The following is a 13851-nucleotide window of genomic DNA, read 5'->3' on the forward strand; positions in this document are numbered from 1 at the left end:
TTTCTTTTAATCTCTGAGTTCACTCTCCCATTCTTGCTGGCTCTTTTGCTTTCCCTTTCCCTCCCCATCTTTCATGTGTTCTCTCCTGCTCTCTCTCCTTACAGTTTACTTGGTGAGGAAAGCCAGTTGTTTGTCCTGGAGAGTTTCATATAATCCAGATTCTATTAACTGCATCTCCATAGTGTAGTTTAACATAATCCTTGGTCTTCTGATTTCCTCTAAGTTGATTAGTTGAATCTAGATAGATTTTTTTCTCAAGGCTACTTCAGAGGAGGTGGTATGTTCTTTCATCAGGAGGCACATAATGTCTCATCTCTCTTGGATGTCAGTAGCCATCAGCTTTTAATGTCTCTACCCATTAATTTATTTTTAAAATTTTTTTAGAGTGTGTGAGGAGGGAAGAGGTGCAGAAGGAGGGAGGGAGAGAAGATAGATAGGAAGAGAGAGAGAATCTTAAGCAGGCTCCACTGCTTAGTGCAGAGCCGGACATGGGGCTCAATCCCATGACCTTGAGATCATGACCTGAGCTGAAATCAAGAGTCCAGTTGGACAGCTCAACCAACTGAGCCACCCAGATGACCTATCTATCCATTAATTTAAATTGGGTTGCAAAAAAATGATATTCTGATTCAAAGTTACCTCCATTTAAACACATGAAATGTAAGGTGACAGCCTCCCTGTTTAAGATTAAAAATATCTTAATATATATACAGAAAGAGCATTTCATAAAATTTAAGTCATTCATGGCAAAAAAGCTTAGTAAACAAGAAACAGAAATTCCTTAGAATTTAAGAATGGATCAGATATATACTATGAAATACATATTGGATAAATGATTAGAAACAAAGCCATAGGAGGAGAAAATATAAGAAATCAATGAGACCCTATCTTAAAATACCAGGCAGATTTTTAAAAGAACTAAATAGTACTAAAGAAAATTTAAAATATAAAATTTTAATAAAATTAAAATTAAATGCAATAAAACTGAATTAAAATCAAAATGAAATTACTCAAATAAAATTAAAAATTCAAGAGTAACTCAGAATATTAGACAGAGTTGGAGAGAAAATTGGTTAGATGGATTATGAACTAAAGAAAATAAACTCAGAATGTACAGAGAAATAGGGGTGCCTGGCTGGCTCAGTTGGCATAGCATGTGACTCCTGATCTCCGGGTTGTGAGTTGAATTCTAGCCTCGCATTGGGTGTAGAGCTCACACAGAAAAGAATATAACAGAAATAAAGAGATGGAAAATATGACAGCTTGAAATGTAAAGCATAGCAGAAGTTCCAATGTAAATCTTACTGAAGAGAATACATGTTCCAGAAAGAGGAAATAAAGATGGGTAGCATTCCTCAGACTCTCAGCATGACAGCCTGAGGAACTCCGTAGTCTCAGTCACCAGCAAACCCAGTGAAAACAATTTTAAAACAACCAGCTAAAATTGCTCAGTATGGTTAAGTACACACATCTGAATAAACACACATTCAAGAGAATTTATTAAAATGTGTGAAGAACCTTGACAGTCTGTGGTATTTGAACTGAGAAATCTGCTTCCCCTTCCTCCCAATTCAGCAAGATGGAAACTTCACTCTAGGCTGGCTCAGGCAAGAGCACAGTTTCATCTCCCCTAGTTCCCAGTTAGAAAGCTATCATCCCAGGAGGGGCAGGAAGTCAGTATTTCTCATCTTTCCCCCACCGATCTGCTACTGAGGCTAAGTTATAGGCAAGCATAGAGATGGAGTTTTTCTTCTACCCAGTCCCTAAGGAGCTCTACCCTGGGTGTGGTGTTGCTGAGAATATTGGGACCCCAATCATCTTTCCACCAGTCTGTTGACTACATGCTGGGAGAATCAAGCAAAACAAAACAAAACAAAACAAAACAAAAACAAAAAGCAGAAGATACTGCCCACCCCACCCTAACCACCACCACTGAGCACTCAGCTCCTAAACTGGGAATGTCATTTAGAGAGAAGCTTGCCATTGTCCTCGCTTCCAGGTCCATAGCCATAACTCCAAGACTTTTCCTGGAGGGAGAGTAGGCAATAAAGCTTTTCCTAAAGGAAATGACTTTATTTGCAAGAGAGTGTGGAGAAGTTCAAGCCTAAAGGTGCCCCCCAAAACTACTCTATTAGTGAAAGAAGTACTGAAGGGCAATTGGGATGATATGGGTAGAATCATTGGACATATAAGGTAAATTGTGAGCCAGCTAGTGTGCAGGAGAGAACCTGGAAGAACATAGCTACAGGAAACTGTCTAGGGTCAGAACAAATATTAGTAACTGCCTTCCAGAACTATCCCTTCAAAGGAGTCTGAATTTCTTTGGTTTAGTTGATGAGCAATTTATACCCCAGGGTACTGATTGAAAGCCATAAAGAAATCACCCAGCGATTAGAGTTTAACAACTGGGTATGATCAGGAAAAGAGACAACCAAAGAGAACCTTGAAAAAAACCACCATTAACCCAGGGTGACTGTGCATATAACCCAAGGATATGCTCCCTGAAGAGCAATATCAGAAGCTTATCAGTGCAAGAAACAGACTCTATTAAAATAATGTTACTAAACAAATAAACAAGCAAACAACAAAAGGGGAGGCACCAGTACCCAGAGTTGCCAAAATATATTATCTAAAATGTCCAGATTCCAACAAAAATGATTAGTCATGCAAGGAAACAGGAAAGTATGACCCGCACCCTGGGGGGAAAAAAAAAGGCAGACGACAGAAAGTGCCTAACTGCCTACAGAGTAACCAGATGTCAAATTTAACAAAGTCTTCAAAGTAGTCATTATAAACATGTTCAAAGAACTAAAGGGAGTCATGACTAAAGAGTTAAAAAGGAATGATGAACATGTTCAGCAAATACAGAATATCAATAAAGAGATAGAAATTATAAAAAAGAATCAAATGGAAATTCTAGACTAGAAAAGTACAATGACTAAAGTGAAAACTTCACTGAAGAGGCTCAACAGTAGATGTGATTAAGAAATAATTAGTAGTGGGGCCCTGGGCGGCTTAATCAGTTGAGTGTCCAACTCTTGACTCTGCTCAGGTCATGACCTCATGGTTCCTGAGCTGAAGCCTCTGCATCAAGCTCTGAGCTGACAGCACCGAGCCTGCTTGGAAATCTCACTCCCTCTCTCTCTACCCCTATCCCATTCATGCTCTCGCAAAATAAATAAATAAAATTTTAAAAAGAGAAATAATTAGCAAATGTGAATAAAGATAATAGAGATTATGCAACCTGAAGAGCAGAGAGAGAAACGAATGAAGAAAAATGAACAGAGCTTCAGAGAAATATGGACAGTATTAAGCGCAGCAATATTTGAAGAAATAATGGATGAACAACATCTCAAATTTACTGAAAAACAATAATCTACACATATAGGTAGCTCAACAAACTCCAGGTAGGAAAACACAAAGTTCCACAAATAAAAACATAGTAAAAATTCTGAAAGAACCATGGGTGCCTGGATGGCTCAGTGGGTTAAGCACTGATTCTTGATTTTGGCTCAGGTCATGATCTCATGGTTTGTGAGGCTGAGCCCTGCATTGAGCTCTGCATTGATAGTGAGGAAACTGTCACCCTCTCTCTCACCATCTCTCTCCCTCTCTCTCTGCCCCTCCCCTGCTCGTACGTGCTCTCTCTCTCTCTCTCTCTAAATAAATAAACTTAAAAAAATTCTGAAAGAACAAAACACAGGGAGAAAATTGACAGGAGTAAGAAAATGACTCATTTTCAAGGGAACCTCAAAATTATTAAAATATGACATCTGCAGCAGAAACAATGGAGACCAGGAAACGATGGGATAATATATTTGAAGTGCTCAAAGTAAGAAACTGTTAACCAAGAATCCTATATTCAGCAAATCTATCTTTAAAAAACAAAAGTAAATGAAAGATATTCCCAGATGAACAAAGAGAATCTGTTGTTAGCAGACCCTCCTTATAAGAAATTCTAAAGGAAGTTAGTCAGACTGAAAGTAAGTGACCCCCAATGGTAATTAAATTCTTATTAAAAAACAAAGAGCACTGGTAATGATAATTATGTCATAAAAAAGACAACATAAATCCATTTTTCTCCTTTCTTCTCCTACCCAATTTAAAAAGCAACTGTGTAAATCAATATGTATGTAATGTATTCTTGGACCTATGATACATACAAATGTAATACGTTTGCTAATAACTGCACAAAAGGTATGGGGGGGGGGAGTTATATTGGGCTAAGGAAATAACGCCAAATGGTGACTTGATTCTCCAAGAATAAATAAAGAGAATCAGAAATGATAAATAAGAAGGTTAATATAAGAAAAGCTATAAATATGTACTTGCTCTCCTTTCTTCTCTTAACTAGTCTAAAAGACATAGTATTATATAATTATAATCATGCATTGGGTTTGTAACGTACAGATATAATATGTATATCAATAATAACAGAAAACGGAGGAAAGGGAATGGAGCTATTTACCAGTAATGTTTCTAAATCTCACTGGAATTAAATTAATATTAATATAAATATAAATATAAAGCTGATTCTGATAAGTTAAGATGTATATCGTAAGCCTAGAGCAATCAGTAAGAAACTTACTCAAAAAATATATAGTATATGATGAGCACCAGGGATTGTATGGAAGTGACGAATCACTATATTATACACCTGAAATTAATATTATACTACATGTTAACTAACTGTAATTTAAATAAAAATTGAAAAAATATAGCATAAAAGACGATTAAAAATTAAAATGGTACATCAGATAATATTAGTTTAATGCAAAAGAGAGCAGTAAAGAAGAAATAAAGGAACTAAAAAGATGTAAGACATACAAAAACATAAAGAAAATGGCAGATATAAATCCAAATATATCAATAACATTAAATGTGACTATATTAAATAATTTGATTAAAAGGCAGAGATTGTCAGTGCATTAAAGATCCACTCTATGCTGTCTACGGGAGACACATTTTAGATTCAAAATACAAAGACTTGAAGCAAATGAACGGAAAGCGGTGCATTATGCAAAGAGCAACAACAAATAAGCTGGAGTGGCTATAACATCAGAAAAAGCAGACATTAAAAAGGTTCTAAACGGGGCTTCTGGGTGGCTCAAGCGGTTGAGCATCCGACTTCAGCTCTGGTCATGATCTCATGGTTCGTAAATTCATGCCCTGCGTCAGGCTGTGCTGACAGCGCAGGGCCTGGAGCCCACTTTGAGTTCTGTGTCTCCCTCTCTCTCTTCCCTTCCCCTGCTCATGCTCTGTCTCTCTCTCTCAAAAACAAATAAACACTAAAAATGTTCTGGAGGGATAGGTGGAATAAGTGAAGGGGAATAGAGTACACTTACCATGATGAGCACTGAGTAATGTATAGAATTGTTGAATCACTATTTGTACACCTGAAACTAATATAACATTGTATGTTAACTGTACTGGAATTAAAATAAAGAACTTAATAATAGTTTAATAATAAGAACTTAATAATAGTTTAATATTTCAATACCCCACTTCCAATAATAGATAGAACAATTAAACTATCCAGAAGATCAACAAGGAAATAGAGGATTTGGGCAACACTATAAATCAACCATTTATACAATGGTCCTCAAAACAGGAACAGAATATACTCTTCCCAAGTGTATATGAGCTATTCTCCAGAATAGATCATAGACCATAATACAAAACTCAATGAATTTAAAGTATAGTAGAAATAATTAAAGGATTGTTTTAATAAAGTATACAGAATAGAAATCATTAAAAAATTAAAAGGATAGAAATGATATAAAGATATGTTTTTCAACATTATGAATCAACCGCAGACAGAAAACTGAAAAATTCAGAAACATAAGATATCAAACAACACACTTCTAAATAATCAATGGGTCAAAGAAAAAATCAAAAGGGAACTTTAAAAATCTCAAAAACATCTCAAAGTTGAGATGAATAAAAATGGAGACACACACCAAAACTTAAGGGATGTAGCAAAAGCAGTGTTCACAGAAACATTTCAAGAAGAAAGAAAGATCCCAAACCAATAACCTAACTTTCCACTTTAAAATACTGGAAAAAGAAGAGCAAAATAAACCTAAAGCAAGAAGAAGAAAGTAAATAGCAAATCAGAGTGGAAATTCATAAAACAAAATTTAAAAATATAGAAAATCAATTAAAAAGCTTATTTTCTTAAAGAGCAACAAAATTGATAAAACTTTAGCTTGATTAACAAAGACAAAAGAGATGGCATTCAAACTGCTGGAATTAGAAATGAAAGATGAGACACCCCTACTCTTCTTATAGAAATAAAAAGGATTATAAAAGGATACTATGAGCAATTGTATGAGCAAATTAGATAGCCTAAATAAAGTAGGCAAAGTCCTGGAAACACACAAATTTCTAAAATGACGCAAGCAGAAGATAATCTGAACAGACCTACAATAAAAGATTAAATTAGTAACAAAAACACTATCCACAGTAATTATTTCAATAGATAACAGACCAAACATTTGACAAAATTCAACATCCTTTCATGATAAAACAGTCAATAAAGTAGGAACTGAAAGAAATTACCCTAACATAATAATGACCATATACGAAAAGCCTGCAATTAACATCATACTGAACAGTGAAAAATGGAAAGCTGTTCTTGAAACTGAAAAATCAGCAGGGATGCCTATTCTTTCCACTTCAGTTCAACGTAGTACTGGAAGTCCTAGCCACTGCAATTAGACAAGAAAATAAAGTAAAAGGCAACCAAATTAGAAAGGAAGAAGTAAAATTATCTCTGCGAATGGCATAATCTTACATGTAGAAAACTCTAAAGACTTAAAAAAAAAACCTGTAAGAACTAATACATTAATTCAGTAAAGTGTTATAATACAAAATCAATATAAAAAATCAATTGTGTTTCTATACACTAACAATGAACTATGCAGAAATAAAAGTCCCATTTGCAATAGCATTAAACATAACAAAATGCTTTGAAATAAACTTAACTAATGAGGTGAAAGACTTGTATACCGAATGCTTCAAAACTTCAATAAATGAGGGGTGCGTGGCTGGCTCAGCCAGTAGAGCATACAGCCCTTGATCTCAGGGTCATTAGTTTAAGCCCCACACTGGGCATGGAGCCTACTTTAAAAAGTTGATAAATGACATTAAAGAAGACATAAATTAATGGAAAGACATCCTATGTTCATGGATTGGAAGAACTGATATTATTAAAATATCCACACAGTGGATAAAAGGTCCACAAAGTGACCTACCATTTCAAAGCATTCCCTATCAAAATCCTATGGCTTTTTTTTTTTTCAGAAACAGAAAAAAAATCCTAAAATTCATATAGAATCCCAAAGGACACAGAATAGCCAAACAATCTTGAGAAAGAACAAAGCTAAAGGCATCACAGTGAAGTGGGACTGCATCAAACTAAAAAGCTTCTGTACAGCAATGAAAACAATTAGCAGAGTGAAAAGGGAAATTGTGGAATGTGAGAAAATATGTGCAAACCATATATCTGGTAAGGGGTTAATATCCAAAATATATAAGGAACTCCTACAGCTCAATAGCAAAAAAACCAAAACCTGATTTAAAAATGAGCTAAGGAGTTACCAGACATTTCTCAAAAAAAGAAATATAAATAAATGGCTATCGGGTACATGAAAAATGCTCCAACCGCACTAATTACTAGGGAATGCAAATCAAAAAACAATAAAATATGACTTCACATTTTTTCAACTTTTTTTTTTTTTTTTTTTTTTTTTTTGGTCAGAGGGAGACAGAGCATGAACGGGGGAGGGGCAGAGAGAGAGGGAGACACAGAATCGGAAACAGGCTCCAGGCTCCGAGCCATTAGCCCAGAGCCTGACGTGGGGCTCGAACTCACGGACCATGAGATCGTGACCTGGCTGAAGTCGGTCGCTTAACCAACTGCGCCACCCAGGCGCCCCTATGACTTCATGTTTTTAAGAATGGCTATTGTAAAAACAAAAAAAACAAAAAACCTACAAATGTTGGTGAGGATATAGAGAAATTGGAACCCTTGTGCACTGCTGGTGGGAATGCAAAATTGTGTAACCACTATGGTAAACAGAATGGAGATTAAATTTTTAAATAAAAATATGATCCAGCAATCCCACTTCTGGATATTTATCCAAAAAAATTGAAAGAGAATCTTAAAAAAATATTAGCATTCCCATGTTCATTACAGAACCATTCACAATTGCCAAGATGTGAAAACAATATAAATGTTCATCGACAGATGAATAAAGAAATTGTGGTATACACATACAATGGAAAAGAAGCCTTAAAAAAGAAGAAAATTCTGTCATATGCAACAACATGGATGAACCTTGAATACATTATGCTAAGTGGAATGAACCAGTCACAGAAAGACAAAAATCGCATGATTTCACATTACATGAGGTATCTAAAAAAGTCAAATTCATAGAATCAAAATATGTAATGTGGTTTCCAGGGGCTGGAGAAAGGGGAAAATGTGAATTATTATTTTTAAAAAATTTTGTAATTTTTTTTCAGTTTTGAGAGACAGAGCATGAGTGGGGAGGGGCAGAGACAGAGGGAGACACAGAATCCAAAGCAGTCTCCAGGTTCTGAGCTGTTAGCATAGAGCCCGATGCAGGGCTCAAACCCATGAGCCATGAGATAATGACCTGAGCCAAAGTTGGACACCCAACCAAGCCACCCAAGTACCCTGAAAATGTAAGTTATTAATCAATATCCATAAAGTTTCAGTTAAGCAAGATGAATAAGTTCTAGAGATCTGCTGTACAACATTATACCTATAGTTAACAATACTGCATTGTATACTTAAAATTTTGTTAAGAGGGTAAATTTCATGTTAAATGTTCTTACTAAAATTAAGGTTTTTTAAAAAAACTTCTAAGATGGGTCTTACTGGGTTAGAATTAATGTGTTAACATGGCTATGGAGGCACTAGGGGATAATTGTTTCTTGCCTTTTCCACTCTCTAGCGGTCACCCACATTCCTTGGTTTATTACACCCTCCTTCTATCTTGAAAGCCAGCAACATCAGGCTGTGTCTTTTTCACAATGCTATGTCTCAGGCTCTCTTTGTTCTGCCTCCCTCTTTTATTTATAAGAATTGTGATACTTTGGGCCCATCTGGATAATCCAAAATAATCACTCTATATATGGCAGACTGAATAATGTCCCCCAAAATATCTGGGCCTGAGTTCCTGGAACCTATGATTGTTACTTTATATGGAAAAAGGGACTTTGCATACATAATTAAGGATCTTGAAATGAGGAAATTATCCTGGATTATCCGGATGAGCCCTAAATGTAATCACAAGTGTCCTTATAAGTGTGTCAGAGATTTGACAACAGGAAGGTGAAGGAGATATGATGACAGAAGCAGAGATTAGAGAGACAGGCTTTGAAGGTAGAAGAGAGGGCTGCATGTCAAGGAATACAAGTGGCCACTACAAGATGAAAAAAAGAAGGTATCAGACTTTCCCCTCAGAGCCTCCAGAAAGAATCAGCCCTACATTTTCACTCCAGCCCAGTGAAACTTATTTCATTTGGCCTTCTGACTTTCAGAAGAAGACTTCTGACTTTCAGGAGAAATTTGTGTTGTTTTAAAGTTGCTAAATTTATGGTGGTTTGTCATAGCAGCAATAGGAAACTAATACATCATCGCAAGGTCTGCTGATTACCACCTTAATTCCATCTCCAACCTTAATTTCATTTTGCATACTGTATCCTAACATATTCACAGGTTCTGGAGATTGGGACACGGCCATCTTGTGTGGAGGAGCACTATACTGCCTACTACAACTTGACATACACTGAAAATAAATTCCAGGTTGATAAAATATGTAAATTTCAAATAATAACAGAATATATAGGAGAATATGTGCATATAATCTTGGGTGTGTAAAAGACCTTAAACAAGAAAACAAAGTTGTAAGAAAAACATCTTTTTAAAATAATGGTTGGTACATTTATTTCCATCAAAAAATTTAATTCTGTAGGTTGAATGATACCATATACAAAGTAATAATACAAGCAACAAGCTGGCAGACATTTGTAATGTTTATAACCAAGATTAATAGCCTCAGAGGAAAAAGAAAGAAAGAAAAAAATATGGGTTTGAATATACGAAACAGATATATGTATAACCATGCTCTTTTGGGCATTTTATACTAGTAAAAATTGAAAACAACTTCAATGTCCATCAACAGGTAAATGATTAAATAAATGGCACATTTATCCATACACTAGGCTACCTGCAGCAGTTTAAAAGAATAGGGAAGAATCTTTATGACCTGCGAAAAACCTCTAAGACATATTGATATTTTAGCCAGTGTATACTTTATGATGCTAATGAAGGGGGGAAACAACATGCATCAAACAAAACCGTAAGTCATAAAGGATCTCCCTCACCTTTACGACGATATCAGCAATTAATCTCTGGGGAGAAGAGTAACAGCAAAGGGAAATACTAGTTTTGTTCTCTATTATTTGAGTGCAAATCCACTTATGTATAAACTGCATAATACTGTTGAAAGCACAGAGTTTTGTCTTGGTCATCATGGTATCCAGGGATCCATTTTCCCATTTAGTAAATGAAATCCAAGGGGATGGGACTTACTACTAGTGCTAAATCCTGTGCTGGTAAGAAAATAAATTCTTCCTGTTTCAGGTCCAGCTTGATCTTTTTCTGGGAATTACACTGGGGAAACTGAAGGCCTGAGTCAGAGGAGTGTGTGTGTGTGTGTGTGTGTGTGTACTACTATTATAATAATTCATAGCCTTTATGTCTAATCCAGACAACAACTCTGCAAAATAGTTACCCTTGTACCCATTTTACAAATGAGGAAACTAAGGCTTAGATGAGGCCTAACTGAATCACTTATCCTGATGGTTTCTTTTCTCTCTTCCTGTTAACGCAATTTTGACAGTTGCAGAATTCTTACGAAATAGAATGTGGTAAGTTCTAGAAAAACTTCCTGCTACCAGTGCTTGGCTTATTTTATTAGTTATTTATTTGTATTAGATAGTTCAAACACTTGTTTTTAAAACTGGTAGCAAATTGTGTTCTGTACAAAATAAATTTCCCTCCACACAGCCCTCGGATACCTACATCCTTCCCTTGAGGCAACAGTCAACAACATTTTGCATGTCTTTCCAGAAATATTCTATGTATACACAAATATTTTTAAAATTTAAGTTGAATTATTTTACACACATTATCCTATACCCTTTTTCCCCCTCAACAACGTATCTTGAAAATCACTATATTTCTGCCAGATCTGCTGCATTAATAGCTATATATTATTAATTTTAGGGAAGCCTCATAATTTAATTGATCCCTCTCCATTTATAGCCATTGAAATAGTCTCATCTCTTGTGTCATTACAAAACTACAGTTACTATTCTTACACATGGGCCATTTTGCACATGTGCAAATATATCTGCAGAATCGTTTCTAGAGGTGGAATTAATTGAAGAGATGTCCCTTTAAATTTTTCATCGATATTGCTAATTTTTCTCTGTGGATTTTATGTAATTTTACTCCCCTCAGCAATATTTATCCACGCCCTTTTCAACATTATGGAAACACTTTGCACAAGAGGAAAAGAAAGAAAAGGAAAAAGGAAAATTGGTCTTATTTACATACACTCGTCACCCAAACTTAGGTTTTTTTAGCCTTGTTCAGGGGTTGGTTTCCTGTAACGGTACTACCTTCTAACTGAAACTGTGAAATCAATTCCCTTCTCTTTTGGTTTCTACATGATTGATCTACTTCATATAGGGCAGACATGGAAATTATTAACTCTGCTTTGGAGCTGACTGGCCCCTCACAACCCTGACTCACTTTCTGATGGTACCTCTGGTTCTACGGTGGGCCCAGTGGACAAGTGTCCCTTTCTAAGAACTATTTACTTCAGGGACTTTTTCTGTCAAAAAGAGAGACATTCCCCATTTCTCTCTTCCCTCCTCTCATCAATCTCATCTCAAGGGTCCTAAGGGAAACATTTTATTTGATTATTGTTTAGCTTCCTGCAAAGTCATTTTCTCAGCTTCCTATCTATAGAGATTCCTTGATTTGTAAAAACCAAACCTATTTTGCCTTGCTGTTCCTATCTAAAGCTTAAGTGTATGGCAACCAATATATATATATATTTTTTACATGTTAAAACAGCTTTAAAATCATGTAGCAATTTATCAGACTTGGTTACTTTAGAAGCTGGTAGGTAGAAGGACTCAAGATTTACTTCCCAGGTTGCTAACTTCAAATTTCATCTGTAGCAACAGTTTTCACACGTGAGTCATTGACAACAACAAAAATCATTCCATTAAATGATTTATAATGAGAGGAACGCTATTTCTCTCTCTCCCTTTCTCCCTCCTCACCTCCAATAAAGAAAAAATACCATCACTAGCTTCTTCTAGGTAGACTAATATGGTGAATTGTTCTCTTATTAAAAAATATTTTTGGGGCGCCTGGGTGGCTCAGTCCGTTAAGCGTCCAACTTTGGCTCAGGTCATGATCTTGCCCCCGCTTCAGGCTCTGTGCTGACAGCTCAGAGCCTGGAGCCTGTTTCAGATTCTGTGTCTCCCTCTCTCTCTGACCCTCCCCCGTTCATGCTGTCTCTCCCTGTCTCAAAAATAAATAAACATTAAAAAAAATAAAAAAAAAATTTTTTTGGTGCTCTTTACCGAATCAAGAAAGACTGGCTTGGTTGGGGAACAGGTATGGTTTTAGTCAGTTAATATTGTTCTCCCCCTGCCATGGAAAGGAAGGACTCCCTCAGGAGATAACTAGAACAAAACATGAAAAGATTTAAGAACACCTACAGTACCTCCTGTTTTGTTATTTTTTTTTTCTTTCGGGATGATGAGCCCTTTACTTCTATTGCCTAGCACAGTGCCTGGCGTACAAGAAGTGCTCAGTGATTATTGATTGAATGAATTAGGGAATGGTAAGCTTACTTACAGAGTTAGAACTCCTCGCTTTACCGCCTCCACAGATCTCCCATCCATTTTTCCAGTAAACAAGAGTGCAAGTAGGAAGTGGGGCAGCTACATCATCCATCTAAATGGAGACAAAGGTTAGGAGCTGATTATTCTCAAAATGTTCAGAAATACTTTAAAGAGAACTTAATCTCAGAGAGTAGTCGGTAGACAGAAAACGTTTAAGAGCGACTTTCTCAGTCTCGTTCCTTGGCTGCAGCCTCTCGAAAAAGTCCTCTTATCGACGGATAGGGCTGCAGCAACACCGAATTACTGCGTCCGCTATCTGATGAAAAGACACTTGAGAATTCAGAAAACTACTAAACCGTTTCAAGACCATTCAAAGCAGCTCAACTCCGGAAAAAGTGAGGTCATAATAATATTCACTTAAAAATATATATGCTTATTTGCTTATTACTTGAACGCTGTTGCCTAAATCACGTATGCGAGGCCTGACAGGAGGTGCAAGAGGTGGGGTGCAAGCCCTTCCCGACGGCCGGCCCGGGGGTGCGCGGGGCCCAGGGAGGCTCACGGCCGCTTTCCGTCTCGCGACGCGGCAGCGTCCAGTACCGCCTTCCCGGTTCCCAGTTCGCGGGACCTGGGCTGCGCTCCAACCCAAGCTTGAAAATGCTGCAGTCTAGCGGCGCCTTTTCTATTTTTTATCGTTATTCCTTACCCCTCACCACCATACAGCCCACGGCTGCTTGACTCGGTCGTTTGGTCCGTTACCAAGGGAAAACCCCTGTCGCGGAGCTGAGCGCCCGTCCTACCCCCTCGCCGCGCTCGGACCGTCTTGATGATACCCCTCCCTCTCTCTTCTTCCGCTCCAGTTCTCGCACCCTCCCTTTTCTCTTTCTC

General features: G+C 36.9%; 1 long non-coding RNA gene across 1 annotated transcript in view; it reads right to left on the bottom strand.

Moving 5' to 3' along the window:
• LOC125915510 (uncharacterized) overlaps positions 1-13851 on the bottom strand; it is a 36577-nt gene extending 22726 nt beyond the window's left edge. Inside the window, exons 1-2 of the long non-coding RNA XR_007455688.1 lie at positions 13670-13851; positions 12977-13075 (exon numbers count right to left, since the gene is read on the bottom strand). This is a non-coding gene — a long non-coding RNA (uncharacterized LOC125915510). The remainder of the gene's footprint in view (positions 1-12976; positions 13076-13669) is intronic.

The sequence above is a fragment of the Panthera uncia genome, chromosome D4 (assembly GCF_023721935.1).
Source record: "Panthera uncia isolate 11264 chromosome D4, Puncia_PCG_1.0, whole genome shotgun sequence".
In the NCBI taxonomy this organism is placed as follows: domain Eukaryota; kingdom Metazoa; phylum Chordata; class Mammalia; order Carnivora; family Felidae; genus Panthera; species Panthera uncia.